This window comes from Cupressus sempervirens, chromosome 9 (assembly GCF_028749045.1).
Source record: "Cupressus sempervirens isolate cs-2001-9-10 chromosome 9, ASM2874904v1, whole genome shotgun sequence".
NCBI classification, from domain to species: domain Eukaryota; kingdom Viridiplantae; phylum Streptophyta; class Pinopsida; order Cupressales; family Cupressaceae; genus Cupressus; species Cupressus sempervirens.
Genome location: NC_143126.1, coordinates 166,435,271 through 166,453,184, shown reverse-complemented (window position 1 = coordinate 166,453,184; position 17,914 = coordinate 166,435,271).

Below are 17,914 nucleotides of genomic sequence, written 5' to 3'. Positions count from 1 at the left end.
GCATCCTCAAATTCTTTCAATTTATGGAACTCTTTAAGTTGTAATTGCTTTGATCTTGCATTGTCTGCAAGGCTTGCCAACACCTATGTATATTATCCAACAAGTTTGATAGTTATTGCCCACACATCATCATCTTCGTTCTCTATCGATGGACTTAATCATTTTTAGTTGTACATGATAGAGAATCTCTTGCTCATGCATTTCTAGTCTAAGGTTTGTCGAATCCCTTACTTCATCATCTTCAGCGTGTCTACCAATCTGGTTCTTGAGGCGACCAGTTTGAAAACATGATTGTATGGAAGATAATTCAAAAGTTTCAAACAACATCACTACATAGTTCCCAGAAGAAGTGGGTGGTTCGACCATTTCCTATGCGAATGTGGCTGCCTATGAGGTTGGCCTTGTTGATCAGGTTGTGCGTCCAGGGCCCCGTGCTGCTATGCCTGTTGCAGTAAGTAATCCTATTCTGATCAATCTAGAGTCTGATTTGGTTGATGAGATTTCTACTCAAGCAGAGGACTTCTCCTCCACTACTGCCATTTTTCATTTAGGGGGTTCTGGTCCTCTTTATCGGATCTGCATGCTTGGATTTCCAAATTTTGGGAGCGTATAGTTTTAGATATTGTCCAAATTTTTCTTGTGGCAAGGGGCTTTTTCATTGTGAAATTTGCTTCTAAGGAAGATCAAAATGCCATCCTTCGGCGTGGTTTTTTTTGGGAGGAGAGGTTCCCCTTGATGGCCAAACCATTATATGTGGGTTTTGATCCATCCATTGAATCCTTTAACAAGATTCCTCTGTGGGTAAGGTTGCCTAATCTTCCCCTTCACTTATGGCTGGATTCAGTCCTGGAAGCCATGGGGGAGGCACCAGGAGATTTTTTGATGGTTGACTCCACGTCTTCCAATGTGTTTCAGATGACGTATGCTTGCATTCTTGTGGAGATAGACGTCTCTAAGGGGCTTCTCAAAATGATTAAATTGGCCACTTCCAGAGGCTCTTGGATTCAACTTTTTTATTATGAGGGCATTCCTTTTAGATGTCAGAAATGCCAAAAGACTAGCCACCTCGCAGCGAGATGTTCCTCTGGAAAAGTTAGATCGAAAATGACACCTTCTTGGTGGAAGGGGGTTTTGGAATCTCAGTACACTGTTCAGAAAGCTCCCTCTGTTGGGGGTGGGTTAGTTGATTCTTCTCAAGATTCTTTGGAGGCAGATTATGTTGTTGCTCCGCATGATTTAAATGTTTCCCCTACAGTGGTGGCCAATATTGTTGTCCCTCCAAATGTTGCTATTTCTAATTTGGCTGATGATCCTCATGTGGCTTTGGCTCCGGGGGGAGCTGTTGCCCCTCTTTCGTGTGGTGTTGGTACTTCTTCCCTAGCTAGTAAGGATTTGGGGGATGCTTGTGGTATGGATGACTTTTCTTGGCAGAAGGCTGCTGGGATGGTGGAGGATGGATGGACAAAAGTTAAAGGAAAAAAAGGTTAAGCCTTCTTTTCCATAATTTGATATGTCTTTACCTTCTTAGAAGATGGGATCTAAAAGTAAATCTTGAGGCTCAAATTTCTTTTCCAATTGCTCGCCTGGTATTTTTTGAGGCTGTTCCATCTTGTTTTGGTTATCCTGGTCTCTTTGGCCTGTTGTTTTGTTGTTTGACATGGTTCGGGATTAAATGTCTTCTTTTGTAACCATGGGGTTTCAGGATCTTGTTTAAAACTTGTTTAGGTGGTAGTAGAGCACTGTGTTATTTGTGAGGCCATCCTGGTCACCTTGTTTTGTCAGGCGACCTATTTCATCTAAGGTTTGTTGTTTTTAAGTTTGGGCTTCATTGAAAATCATAAGATCTGTAAAGGGTTTCAGGCACCCTTCAAAACCTATTTTCCTTAATAAAAAACATCACTAAATAGTCTCACATTTTCATTACTGGCCAAAATATCTAGCCACTTCCAAGATTTTTTCAGCATGCCTATTTTATCATAAGGTTTTTGGACACCTGAATATTGTGGTCTTAAACGAGAACAACTATAAGAATGTGCATTTCCTTGTAGTTCATAAATTTGTGTGTGACCAACACCACCACCTAATGATGGAGAATGAAATCGATTTCTATGGTTAATTCAATATCCACAAGTCTATGCAAGGGAATTTGGAACTCCCTGCATTTGCATAGTAATACTTCCTAGTGGTCCATTGAAAGAATCATGATCAGATTCAATTTCATGTAAAAATTATTCCTATGAACATAAGACAATCTCTGTTACTTCCAACCAAAAGAATGTGTGGTAGACTATCCACATCCATGGATGCCAAGTAATGCCCAAGATGGACCGTTTTACCATGACCCACTGTAGTTAGCAAGGTGTGTTAGATATTGCTTTTGGTAAGTCGTCGTCACATTGGCATTCAGAGACCCCATCCATTAAAATTTTGGCCGCAAGAAGGCTCGAGATTAGAAGAAGAATTTGTTGTTTGGTGTGACAAAGTGTCTTGCATTGCAAACCCAATGCTTTTTCCAATACACACGTAGATGTCCATCGTAGGGTCTTATTGCTGAGGTTGTAATACATACACATCCTCCCTAGGGCATTCTCTATGCAAGGGACTAGCATAGGAGTAGGGACCAAAGGTTTTGGCCCCCAAATTTACGAAACTATGTCTGTTGCCTCTAATTATTTTGAAAACATGCACATAGTCCTCTATGGATTGTTGACAGACTTCTACATAGTTAATTTTGTTGAAAGAATGCACACAATCCTCCGTCACCGACTTTGACTTTATGACTTCCTTAAGCCAGTGGTAATCCAACTTTGCAACAACAGTCCTACCCATTTCATGTTCACTCAGGCATCTATTAATCTGCCTGTTCACCCAATTTGATCTGTCATGCATCATATAACATCCTTCAATTTTCCTACCAAAATCATCATCTTTTGCATGTGAAGGAAAATCAGTCCTCTCACTTACTAATATTTTCTTAGACCCTTCACTTGGCTCACATTGAGATTTTCCATCTTTAGAAGCCAACGTTAACAGATTATGTGTCTCTTCTTCTTGTTAATGAGTAGTAATTTACAGCTCTTGACCTTCTTCTTGGTTGACATACATGCCTCTCCTTTTGGCTTCCACCAGCTACCTATGGCTAGCAACATGTTTGCAAGCTGCATCCCCCTCAACTTGAGAGGCGAACTGTAGAACAATTTTGACCTGTGACTCTAATAACACATCTTGTGAACCTTCATTGTTCATAAAACCAAGAACTGTCTCTGCATTCAACATAGGGAAAATAAATTGGAAACTTGTCTTACAAGGCCAACTATTCTTTTGAATAAATGTCATAGTTGCATCAAGAATGTGAAAGGAAAGAATCCCATCCTCGCCCCTTCTTCACATGAATCCTCCTCTTTTTTCCAACTGTCCCACCAGTGTACATGATGTTCCTTTTTTACCTTCACATACATATCATCTCTTTCTAAATTATCAAGAAACTCGTTGATAACAAAATCAACTTCATCTTCTTCTATCTCTGCTCAATCTCACTAGGTTGTGATACCAATTGTAAATATTAAATGAGAAAAGAAACAGAGAAACATAGACAAAGAAGACAAAATAAAAAGAACACATATTTATTGTGGTTCACTAGAAATGTGGCTATGTCTACACCCCATAAAGGAATCACTTACATTATACACATGTCGGATACAATACAATACATGACTTCACACATGTATTTATACATTCACAACAACTATTAAGCGAAGAGTCATGGGAAGATGAACAGTCAGTGTGACATTGAGCTTCATACCCCCAACAATATTAAGCTATGATCAATTATCTCATTCGGTTGATTGCTTTCTTCTGATTCACACTATTTTGTAACATTGTTTTCTATGTGCAACTAATGACATCCTAGACATCCTTTTGGTAAAAGTTGTAGTTTTGTTTTATTCACAAGTTACTACTCGTGATCTAATAATTGATGAGATTTGTATTGCATAGGGTGCTTCATCCTTCTCAATTTGTTATCTATTGAAATGTAATCTCATGTTTATCTTATGTGTTCTTCTTGGGTATCTTGGGATCTTTAAAATTAGTACTGGGATATATATTTGGGCCCCTTCTATGGATGCTTCTTTTGGGCTTTGGTTGTGGTTATGAATTTGTATTTGTTATGTGCTATGGTTGTTTTCCATGCTAGTGTAATAGAATCTTAGGTCTTAGGTTTGTTGTTGGAGCTATAACCAAAGATTTCTTTACTCGATTCTTTTCTATTGGTATGTTGCTTTGAACCAGGTTCAATGTACACTATATTTAATATTCATAAAATGAATATACATTTTTATGAAAAAAAATAAAGTTATAAACCAAGACTCGTTTAAGTTATGTCTAAATGTCTAAATAATTTCTAATGTCAATTTAACATGTCCATACTAAAAACCTAATAAAAATTCGAAGTGAATCATAATTGAAAATTTAATGAATCAAGAATTGTTAACTCAAGACTGAATTTGAAAGTAAAAGCCCAATTGAAATTCAAACCAAATCACAATTCTAAAGTAAATAACTATAAACTAGAAACTATTTAACATATTGACTATTCTACTTATAATTAATATGTCCATAATAAAAATCAAGTAGAAATTCAAAATGAAATATAATTGAAAATTTGATCAATCAAGAATCATTTAACTTAAGACTAAATTTGAAATGTATAGTTAATATTATACAATAAAATCTAATAGAAATTTAAATTAAATCTTAATTTAAATTTAATAGCTATAAATCAAGAATCTTTTAACTTACTACTGAATTTCTATGTATGACTAACCTGTGCACAATAAAAACCTAATATAAATTTAAGCTAATTTATAATTCTAAATTGAATAGCTACAAACACCGAACCATTTAAGTACTATTAAATATAAATTTAAGCTAATTTATAATTCTAAATTGAATAGCTACAAACACTGAACCATTTAAGTACTAGTAAATTTTAATTCTATAATTAATATCTACAATATAAATCTAATATAAATCTAATACAAATTCAAACTAAATCATAATTTTAAATTTAATAATCATAAATCAAGAATCGTAACTTAGACTTCATAATTAATATATCAATTATAAGAACTCAATAGAAATTCAAACAAAATAATAACTCTGAATTTGATAATAGTTTTAAGATTTTTTCTCTCTTGGCTTTCTTTGATTCTTATAATAGATTATGGAGTGGGATAAAAAAAAGTTGATAAGAACGTAAATACTGTACAATTCAAACGTAATAATACGTAAAATCTAAGATTTTAGTTTTTTAAATAATTTTTAAAATCATGTTTTGCTTCCTTAAAGATAAAATGTACACAAGTTTAATGGAAAGTAACAACAAATAAACACAGTAAACATTAACAAAAGAAATAAGTCACAATCTAATCTAAAAACAAAAGACATAAATCACAATCTAATCTAAAAACAATAGTTTGATCCCTAATTTAACTATGATACGAAATGTATACAGTATCTAAATACCACATATTCTGTTGATGTTGACGTGGAATTTATTACATTGATTATATTCATTTATCTAAATAGGTTTTGTGCAGAGTTGAGAAGTGAAAGTTAAAAAATATATGTCTAAAAACAGTATGCAATCATTCATGTTTTAGACTATCTCATATATACATATTATTCTAGCGTCAACTCAGGAAACATAAATTCAGTGATGTACAACTTGCAGGCATATATACAATATCATTCTCCTGTTTTCCCTCTTTCCAGTCTTTGTACTTTGTGGGTTTGAAAACATGAAAACTCAGCATGTTTTGGTAGATTGAATGCTTGTGAGGAGACATCCCATACGCCATTTTTTCTTTGTTTTCATGCTGTCATTTCTACTTACTTTGTTCATTTGTTGGTTTACAATGAATTGCCAACTATGATAATGATAATGAATTCATTGTTTTCATTATGAATATGGAGTCCATCTCACTATGCCCCGCCATGCATGGAGTGGCTGTTTTTCTCTTCCCAACTTTTTGACTATTTGTTCTCCAACACAATCCATAAAACATTATTAATTCAATCACTCCAACATCCATTATGCCCTTCACATGATTAAAGAAAACATGATAAAGGGAACAATCTATAAAACATGATTAATTCAATGGAGAGTAGGTCTATGATTGGTGTAATTGGAGAATGATTGAGGAAATAGAAAAATCTTTTTTGGTGTCATAATCATGACTAATTTCTGCTGTTAGACAGCTAATAATTAAGACTTGTAATAGATATAATTTGCCTTACTTATATTGAAACCATTATAAAAGTATATATGCTTATGCTGACAACCAGTTGGAAGGAATACCCTCAACAGTAAACAACATTAAGGAATACTAGGGGTCCTCATGTTTCTAAGACGTAGGCTTTTCAAATGTATAATCATTAAGTTGGATTTAACATATATTTAAAGGAGTTTGTATGTGCTTTATAGATTTTATTAAATTTGTATATTGGTTAATTATTTAATAGTGATTTTGTTATTTCACTTGTATTTGAACTTGAGAGATCTATAAAAGATTGTTTGTAAATTAAGCAATTTAGTTAGTAATGATAAATAAGTTATAATTATATAAAATATTAAAATCTATATTAAAATTGGAAGAAGGGGATAACTCCAAAATGTTGTGGTAAGTTGTTAACTTCTTATTTAGGAGGTCTTGGGTTTAAGTTTTCTTGAGCCTCATGTTGTACAATGAGTTTTTTAATGGAGTCGCGACTTTGACATAGAAATTATTACTTCAAATTTGTTGTATGACCTTGATCTTAAATTTCTCATTTTGAATCTAAGATTTTGTTTATATGTATTGATTAAAAATAGCTGAAATCTAAATAAATGAATGGCATTTTATTTTCTATAGAATCCTACCATTTATACTTGATTAGTTTAACTTGAATTTAATTGTTGGAAATAGAGTCATGATTGCACTTGCTATTTTAAAGAAAATTTAGGGCCATACATTTAGTCGTTATCTAATAAGGAAAATATGACAATTAATGTCTCGGTCTAGAAATCGAGAATAAGGAGTTAGGTTTAGATGAGGTTCAACCTAATTGCCAAGTCTTGTATATAAATATGTCATTTGGGCTCTAGATTACTACATTGGAGACCAAGGGGAAAAGTGATTTCAAAATGAGTAGAGATAAATGTTTGTGGCGTATTTTCAAGTTTGCATTTTGATTCCACTTTAAATTTCATGTGAACTACCTTGTATTGAGAAAAGTAATTAGCATAAAAATAAATTACAAGCAAGCGTAATAGAGATATATATGTGGATGCTAATATGTTCAAAATCCAATAGTGGAAAAAAACAACTCTTCTCCAAATTGCAAATTCATCTATGAACTCCAATGGTGCTCACTATGCAAAAATGAAATATGCAATTATTTTGATTAAGTAAAAACAGGTTTTGAAAGGACCCAAAACCTTGTACAAAGGGACAAGAAATATATAACAATGAGAATCTTAAACCAATTGTAGAAAATCACCTGACGAACTAGAGGGACACACGAAGGTTCCCAACAAGAAGGAAAACAACATAAGAGACCACGAACCATCAAGATTTACATTTTGGTCCATTCTTTTGAGAATGTAAAGACATATCAAATGAAGGTTTGGAGGATTTGCCTTTTTAACCTTTAACTGAACTCCAACCATCCTCCACCTTCCCCACAACTTTTTGCCAATCCCCACTAACCCCTACAAAATTTTGACTCAAAGCTGTCAAAGGAACAATAGAGTCAGTAGCAAGAACTGGATCAACAACAACCTTAGTCATAGCAACAACCTTAGAAATATGCAATTGTTAATCTCGGATTGGTTTCGACATATGAGTGACTACACACTTAGTCATATTCACAAAATGCATATCGAGTAAGTAGTGTATGCCAAGTATAAGTTGTCAGATAATGCATGCCGGGCACCAGTATGTGCTGAGCAGACAATTAGTGTCGAGTCACTTCAATGTCGAGCAAGTTAATATATGCTGAGTGAATAGTGGATGCTGAGTCATTCAGAGGCCAAGTTACATCATTGAAGATATAGTGGATGCCGAGTATCAGAGGCTTCAAGTGCCGAGTAAATAGTTTTGGACATAGTTGTTTGTAATGGCACAAACTCCTACATAAATTATTTTGAGCCAACTTAAGGATTGTTTTTTGATTCTAGATGATAAGAACAAATCTATATTGAGAATCCCTATGCAATACATGCAACCAATTAAATTGAGGAATGTTCTAAGCAACAAAATGGGTGAATTACAATCAATGATTCTTACCTAACCTCAAGTCACCTAGGCCTTCTTAAGGAAGGATTACCCTAAAGAGTTTAAGGAGCGAAGAGAGAAGTTTGCATGCACAAACAACATTCATGGTGACTAAGGAGTTGTGAATTGAGATATGAATTGCATAATCAGTTAGAGAGAACAAAGCAAAGAGAGGAAAGAAGTGATACATCTGATTAGAGAGAATCAAGTATACATTAGGAAAGAGGTGATATGATATTTAGCAAAGAGGTGCTAACCGAAGGATCAAGGCTGAGACATTCTAACAGGTGAATCAATAAAATCTCTTAATCGAGTAGTCCTAGTAGGCTTTTGTATATCCTTTAATAGGGTGCTTACTTCATTGTAAGTTGAAGTCCTTTTACCAGGCACACTTCTAACAAGGTGTTGAAATCCTTTAATAGGGTAAGATCTAACAATCTTTGTAAGCCTTTAGCAGGGCAGAGCTTTCATAGGGTAGATCGTCATTTATGGTCAAACATTGTAACCTTCATTGGATACACTTTACAACTGTAGTAGTGAAGATTTGTGGGTGTCATCCTCACCCCAATTTTAGCTTCTCATTGGAGGGTTTCTGGGTAACCAAATATCTTTTGTCATATATGTGTTGAATGCTTATTGTTTTCATGCTATGGATGAACATGCTTAGTTTGGTATTTCAATTTACATGCAAATTGTGAGATGGATGTGTGGTGAATGTTTTAATGGATAAAGTTTTGAAGTATTGTTTCACCCCCCCTCTCAGAGTTTACTTTCTCTATTGTATTTCCAACAACCATGAAACCTTCCATTTCAACTACAAATAAGTTCAAATTTTTGTAGGACTCCTCATCGATAAAGCCTCAACAAAAGGAAAGTGACCACATAAGCCCAATAATTGGAAAGTAAATAGAAAACAAGCCCTACAAAGTGAACACATTGAAAATCAACAATGATTTTTTACAAAAAGAAAAATAAATTCAAATTGACGTAGAAGGCACTAGATAAGGATAGGCTTCCTATCTAATCAGGGTAGACCAAAGATAGAGGTAAGATCGATATATCGAATCACAGGAAGAAGGATAGTATGCAAATCCTTAACCATGAGTTTATTATTTCAAAATAAAAGAAAAAAAGGAAGAGTGGGTCTTGGTATCTAGCAAAAAACATAAATCCATCAATCCCTCCTTATACCCTAACATTCTAAAATTATGACCCTTGAAACCCAATCAAATTTTTGAAGCTAATGGGATCCCTCTTGGCTCAAACTTGAAAATAATTCCTTCTTCTTCGTAGATAGATCCCCTCCCTAATCTAAATACATCAATCAATTGACCCCCTTCTTCCCTTAACCCAAGCAATTCTCTCCATATTCCTCCTCATAGATTTGCAATTGGAACCAATTGATTAACAAAGCATAAAACCCTCATCCCCTAACAACCATACAGAACCAAATCCATGGAATGACAAGCTAATTCCAAACACAGTATCCAAAGGCTATTAGTAGAGAAAAAAAGGACATCATAGAGACAAAGTAACATAACAAAAGGGGATCAAAGGGGATAAGATCTCAGATTATGAAAGAGAATTTAATTCATCTTAAAATTACAATGATAAAGAAGCTGCCAAGTCTGAGAACAAATCAACAACAAATCCTTCAAATTTCCAAGATCGTCAATAGATTGATTATGGTAGTGTCATCATTATAAGAAACAAAATTAGTGAAGAAAGATGACATGATTGTCAAGAATATGACATCTATGCATTCTAGAATGGGCCCAAGACTAGAAACCCTAAAATCACTAGAATCATTCAATTTGGAACAAGTAATTATTTTATCTAGATCTCCAATTGTTTAGTTTACCTACATTATAAAAAAAATAGTTAGAAATGAAATTTTATCAATTCCAATATGCTTTTATAAAGGATGCACTGTAAACATTTTCCAATGGAACCCTAAGATTAATGAGAAAATAGTTAGTCTCCTAAGATTCCCAACTTTGATAGCTATACAATCCATCCCTATAGGAATTCTTCACTCTCACATTTTGGAAAGAATTGGATCATCATTAGGAAAATTTCTAGGAGTGGACATAGACCATAAAGACAAAAGAAATAAGATAATTAATAAATTTGAAACTTGGAGTCACATATGAAAATAAGATAAAAAACACCACAAACAGATCACTTTATGAAATACAATATTCAAAGTTGGAAGGATATATTTAGAACATATCCATTCTAGATAAGAATAACAACAAAGAATTCAATAATTCAAGTCTTAAACTAGCACATAGATATCCAAATCCAAGAAAAATTCTCTCAAGCATTATTAGGAGAGACAGAGACAAACACAAAGAGGTAGAATGACACAATTATTTCTTTAGAGAGAATGAAATCAACACTCAACATGAAATAAATAACAATGGAGATGATAGAGAGGAAGGAGAGATAATTAAAGAAAGGGAAAGTCTTTAACTAGAAAGTAGGGCTAATAATGAGGAACAAGGAACCAAAAATAAAGAAATAGAAAGTAGTAAGGAGTAGTTACAAAGTAGAACTATGGCACACTACATTGAAGATAGAATCATGGAAAGAAGAAATATATATGAGGAAGAAATCAGAAATTTACAACAATATGAGGAATGCTTAAAGAAAAATATCTTCTTAGAAGATATGAAAGAAAATCTAAAGAAATATTATTAGCTCATAAACAAATTTCTTTTGATTCATAATGACATTGGGGATCAGCTCATTTTGTGGGAAGAATCTCATCAAGAGCATTTGAACACCATTCAATGGAAACTAATGGCAATAGGAAACTTGACCATAATTAATAGGGAAGGAGATTTAGAAAATGAGAAGGAAACAAATTCTAGGCAGGAAAGGATTTACCAAGATGCAATAAAAAAACCTAGAGAGGAGGAAAAAGGACAACAAATCTCAATAGAGTAGACTGAGAAAAGTATCAGTGAGATAGAAGTTGAAGGCCTAGTTCAGAAACATATTATTTTTCCAGATAAATACATATTGATACCTAAGTACAGTAGCAAAGATGTTCCTGGCAATAGAAAGGTAAATCACATATTTGAAGGAATTAATTGATCAAAAGGATATACTAAGGAAACACAAACTCCTCATCATGTGAGTAGCAACATTGATAAATATACAACATGTACAACATAACCAAAACAACAAGATAATAATTCAACAAGAGATACAGATGGTTAGTTAGTAACTTTAACAAAGAAAACAAAAACATAATCATGATAGTCAAGGAATGAAATCACTAAATTCTGGAAGACGCCAATGGATGGGAAAAAGTCCATTGAGGAAGATAGTATAAAACATAAAGAAAAAGAAATAAACATGGAGAGATGCCTAATACCCCTAGAAGTAGACACTTTTATCATGTCTTAGGACACAAACAAAAAAGAAAGTTCAGCTCTAAATCCAGAGCTAGAAAAAATAAAAGGGAACAAAGCAACCATAAAATAGGTTTGGGAGGAATTTGGAGTACAGGAGGATATAGAATAATATTCATAACACCGAGGGTAGGAGGAGGAGATTGAAAACCTAGAAGATGAAATCAATGGTAGAATAATGCAAGAACTACCAGAAGAGATTGAGAAGGTAAATGAAACTCTAGCAGCAAGTACTTAGAATGAAAGCACAAATCCAAAAAAAAAAGGTATTATAGAACTTATAGAAGGCATTAAACACCCAAATGTGGAAAAAGAAATAAGAAATGTGGAAGGAAATAACTAGTAGAGCTTAGAACTAAAAAAGGTGAGGCAGGAAACCAAAAGAAGATTAATGATTTACTTAATGTAGGGAAGGGGAAGTTCCTTCCCACAGAGCCATGAAACTAACCATGTGGAATGTTAGGGGCTTATATGCCCTTTAAAAAATGCTTACTAAAGTGGAACCTTAATTTTTTGAAAAAAAAATAATATTACAAGAAATGAAATTAAATAAAGGAGATAAATTTAGAGAGAAAGTAGGTTCATGAAAATCGTCACTGCACAAGTTAGATGGAGCCTTAGGAGGCCTAGGAATTTTATGGGACACTAGGAAAGTCAGCTTTGAATTACAAGAATCACACAAAAATTGGATGGGAAGTGGGACAATAAACTTCAAAAGCGAATTAGGTTTCAGTCTTGTAAATGCTTATGGACCCATAATTAATTTGGAAAAGAAAACTCTTTAGCAGGAGATCATAAATTTCATGGAAATAAATCAGAATTAGAACTTCTTTCTAGGAGGATATTTCAACACATTACTTAATCTTCAAGAAAAAAGAGGGGTAACAACAATATCACAAGCTATGATAGAATTCAATAACTAGGTTAGAGAGAATAACTTAATCAACATTGCTACTAATAATGATATATTCACATGGAACAATAGAAGAAAAGGTTTCTATAGCATAGCCAAAAGGTTGGGTAGATTTATATTTAAAGCAAATATTACTACCTTTATTTTTTTTCTCTAACACATCTATTCTACCCCATTCATGATTATATCACTTTCTAGTAAGATTAGATATACTAGAAGAAACCAAACCTCTTAGAAATCTCTTTAAGTGTCAAAACATGTGGTTCCTAAATTAAGTATTACTCAAAAACTTACAGAAATGGTGGCAGGAAGAAGAATTTGAAGGTTCAAAAATGTTTTGATTTATGTCTAAACTGAAGGCATTAAAAGATAAGATTCTGACATGGAATAAAGAACACTTCAATAATATATTCAAAGTTAAGTTAGAAAATGAATAAGAATTAAACTCTCTTAACGAGGAAGTAATCTAAGAAGGAATGGAAAATGCCAAATACCAAAAAGAAAAATAATTGTTGGCAATCCATGAAGATATTCTCACTAAACAAGAAGTATTCTGGAGATAGAAATCTCGAGAAACTTGGCTAGTGGAAGGTGATAGGAACACAAAATTATTTCATAATAGTACTATGTTGAACAATAGAAACATCAATAGAGTATCTAAAATTAAGGATATCAATGGAATTTTAGTAGAAGAGCCTAATAAAATAGAAGAGGTAATGATAAACTATTCTAATGAAACTTATAATAACTATGAATCTTCAAATTTAATAGCTCAAAATAAAATGTTACAAAATATTCCAAGAATCATAATAGACAAAGACAATAAAAACCTAAATAAGAAATTCTCTAAAGAAGAAATTAAAGAGGCCCTCTTTCAACTAAACCCAGACAAGTCACCTAGAGATGATGAATTCCAAGCCTTCTTTGTCTAGAAAAGTTGGGACATATTAGGTTAGGAACTTTAGGAAGAAATCAAGGCTACTAGGAATTCTAGATCATTATTGGCTGAAATAACTAACACTTTTCTGGTACTAATTCCTAAGAAAACCATCCGTGAGTAACCAAGAGACTTCCATCCAATATTGCTCTACAATACTATATATAAATTTTTATCTAAAGCTTTGGCTAATAGACTTAAGAAATTATTACCTAAAATTATTTCGGAAGAACAAACAAGGTTTGTCCTAATAGGTCAATCTAGATGGCATCATCATCATTCAAGAATTTATTCATTCAGCTCAAACTAATGAAGAGCCATGTATGATAATGATTTTAGACATTCAAAAGTAATATTTCAAATTAGACTATCAATTCTTATGCAAAACACTTAAAACACTTGGTTTCTCACACAAATGGATAAGCCTAATATTCAATTGCATCTCTACACCCAAAATATCTTTAATAGTTAATGAAACACTAGAAGGCTACTTTGGAATATCAAGAGGCATAAGGCAAGGGGACCCTATCTCGCTATTTCTTTTTATTATAATGGATGAGGCATTTGGAAGAGCAATTGAAGCAACTCAAAGGGGTGGTAGGATCAAAGGGATACAAGTAGCTAAAGACATTCCCAAAGTAACCCATCAATGATTTGTGAATGATACAATTCTCCTTGGAGAAAGTAAATTAGAGGAAGCACAACAATTTAAATAGATGATAAGAGCCTATATGAAAGCATTAGGGCAAAATATTAACACAAACGAATTAGAAATCTGTTTCCTAAATACAAATACAAACATACAAAATAACATATGTAATTTAATGGGCTACAAAAAAGGTTGTTTCCCTTGCAAGTATTTAGGAATTTTATTAGATAAAGGAACTAGGGAAGGAAAATCATGGAAACCAATAGCCAAAAAATTAGATAAGAAAATAGAAAGATGGAAAGGCAAGTGGCTTAACAAGGTAGGAAGAACTACAATGATAAAATTTGTACTGTTAGCAATACTTCTCATTTGTCACTTTAGCATATCTTGCCTTCCTCTGGTTGACCATGCCCTCCTTAGCATCACCCTTCAGGGACCCCTGACATCTTCTCCCCCTTGTTTATCTACTTCTTCTCACCCCCCTCTTCCCTCCCCCAATGCTCACACCTCTTTTTGCTTCTTCGATGGTGACATAGAGCTCTTCGTCCACCACCTCAGATGACTTCTTCCCTAGGACCCCTTCCCCAACTCTGGGGACGTCACCTCCATGTTCCACTCACTTGTGTCCACCTTGTGGGAGTCTACCCTTCTCTCCATTTCACATTGCACCTCTTCACTCACCCCTTTCCCCACTCATACATCTTGCCCCATGAACTAGTGGTTTGATGAGGATTGTAAATCCTTTCATCGCATGCTTCACTTTGCTCCATCCACTACTTCTTCCTCCTCTTTCTCTCAGCTGAGGCTTGACTACCGCCACTTTCTTCACCATAAGAAATGAAAGTTCACTTTACTATAGTGTAAGTCTCTTTGTCCCATTTTCTTCCAGTCTCCAAAGCTCTTTTGGCGCACCATGTTTTCTTGTCACCCCCCCATCCCTCTACTCTGGAACTTCACTCCCTTGCCTCCTGCATCTCTATTCTCTATTATAATCCTAGCCAACCCCCTCTCCATCTCATCCTCCCCTAACCCGTTGTCACCTCTTCTCCTTTTCCCACATTTGTGAGATAGTTAGAGTTATGAATAGTAGTCGAACTCCAAATGAGGAAGGATTTCAAGTGGAGTTTTTCAAGTTGGGTATCTCTGTCTTGGATCCCTTTCTTACAGTGCTCTTTAATTGAGTGGTTTTTGGTGGCTTCCCCAATTCTTGGTCATGACATATTATCTATCTAATTCATAAATCTGGGCTAGCTTCAAACACCATAAACTATAGGACCATCATGGTTGGGCATACCTTCACCAAACTCTATGCGACTGTGTTGAATGGTATCCTGTCTAGTGAGCTCGATCAATGATATTGTTGGGCTAGAGGTCAAGCTGGATTTCGTTTAGACTTTCAGACCACTGATCACATTTTGACTTTACAGGCCATCATTGAGGAGGCTCGCTACTACTCAGCAAAAGTTTATTGCTACTTTGTTGACTTTCATAAAGCCTTTGACTTTGTTTTTTTGGGAAGCTCTCTTTTAACATCTTAGGGATATCAGGATCTCAAAGATTCTTCTTACAACTATTATGAGGTTATACAAGCACGTCAAGGGAATATTCAGGACTCCATAGGGCTTTTTTGATCCTATCCAGAGCATTATTTGGGTGAAATAGGGTTGTCCTCTCTCCCCCACTTTGATGTAGATGCCAAAAATAGAGCATCTTCTCGTGATGGTCTTCAGTAGCTCTTTGATGGCTTGGCCTCTTTCTGTGACTCACATGAGCTAGTTGTAAATCTAGGCAAGACTTGAGTTATGGTCTTCAATTATTTGAGAACATCTCATCTCTATTTTTACTTCTAGGGTATTGAGATCGAGATTGCATTTTCATATACTTACTTGGGGGTTAAGTTTTCTGGACCTCGATTTAGCTTGAGACTAGCCATACAGCCTAAAGTCAACAAGGGGCTTGAATCCCTCACTATTCTTGAGCAATAGTATTTTCGAAACCACTTCCAGGACACCACAACTAAGATGTCTCTTCTTGAATCCCTAGTCAAGTCGACTGTCCTTTAATTTTATGGCTCTACTATTTGTGGCCCCTCCCTCTTGGAGTCTAACTGGGCCTCTATTGAGAGAGTCCAAACTTTTTTCCTTTGGTGCATTATCAAATGTCACCAGTTCACAGCACATAACATTGTTCTGATTGAGTTTGGTGCTCACCCTTTCAGATTGGGGACCATATTTGATTTAGTTTGGCTTCTTCATTGGCTCTAGAGCTTTGTCGATTCCTCCAATGATCATTACAAATATTCCTACTTGGCTTATTGCTCTTCTATTGAGGTTGTGGATTCAGATTTTGGTCACAGGTCTCGTTGTTGGTACACCCAGGTCTCTACTCTCTTAGGCTTGATTGGTATTAGCTTGGATCATCTTCCCTCCTTCCAATTTTCTCTAGATGCTCCAACCCATCTTCTTCCACCTTAGTGAGAGTTGAATGAGCATGTTAGACTTGACATCTACAAATAATATGTTATCATGACCTAGAAGAATCCCTTAGGTGGGCTTTGTCTTCCTATGGCCTTCTATATTGAGCACTTTCTTGATATACAGAACGAGATCATCTTACGTCCTTAGTACCTCAATCATCGTTGGACTCACGCTCTTCACATCTCCTTGAGATCTTTTAGGGTGGGATCTCACCGGCTACGTATTCCAATTGATCACCAAATTGGTAGGGAGGATGGGATCTATCAACTTTGTCACCCTGGGGAGGTCGAGATCTAGTCTCACTTTATTTTTTGTTATCCCATTTACTATGAGATCTAAGGGAGTTTCTACTATTTGTTGAGAGAGTGTTAGTCTCTTCTCTCATTCTTCAAATATATTGACCAGAATTGTCTTGCACTCTACCTTCAGGAGACCATATAGCTTTGTGAGTACACTGTACAACTCTAGCTTTGAACAACTTTGACCCCTACACAACTCATCACCTCTTTCTTTAGTCCTACAATTCCTACCCAAGGATCAAAGTGGCCTCTTTGCACTATCTCAGTTCACACCATATCTGTGAGACCTCATAGAGATTATACTTGTCAACATCCCTCTAGTAGACCTCAAAGGTGACCTTCTAGAGTATTCTATTTCCCTAATGTCCAACTTTCCATTCTGGACTACTTCTCACCTATGAGAAGTTCTTAGCTATTGCTATTTCTTTTTATTAGTTCTTTTGTTGTTTTTCTTTCATGTTCTTTCTATGGACACCATTTGGTGCTCTCCCTACTGGCATTTTCCCTTTGTACTATTTCCAATCCCTTAGACCCTCATTGGTCTCTTGTTTGACATTAATAAATTTATCTTATCTCATTTATCTATTCTTATCTTATCTTCTAGGAAGAACCAATAAACTATTAGATAGTAAGGCTTTTGGCAAGGGATGAAAGAGAAAGAAACAAGCACTAATAAATTGGGAAAATATATGTAAACCTAAAGAACATGGTGGTCTTGGAATTAAAAATCTAAGTTGGAAAAATGAGGTATTAGGAGCTAAACTGGTATTGTGAATGTACCAAGAGAAAGAAAGAGAATGGGCCAAAATATTACACTCAAAATATCTAAACAATGTTGATCCTCTATTTATTTTTAGGACTATAAACTTACCAAAAGGATCGAGAGTATGAAATTTCAT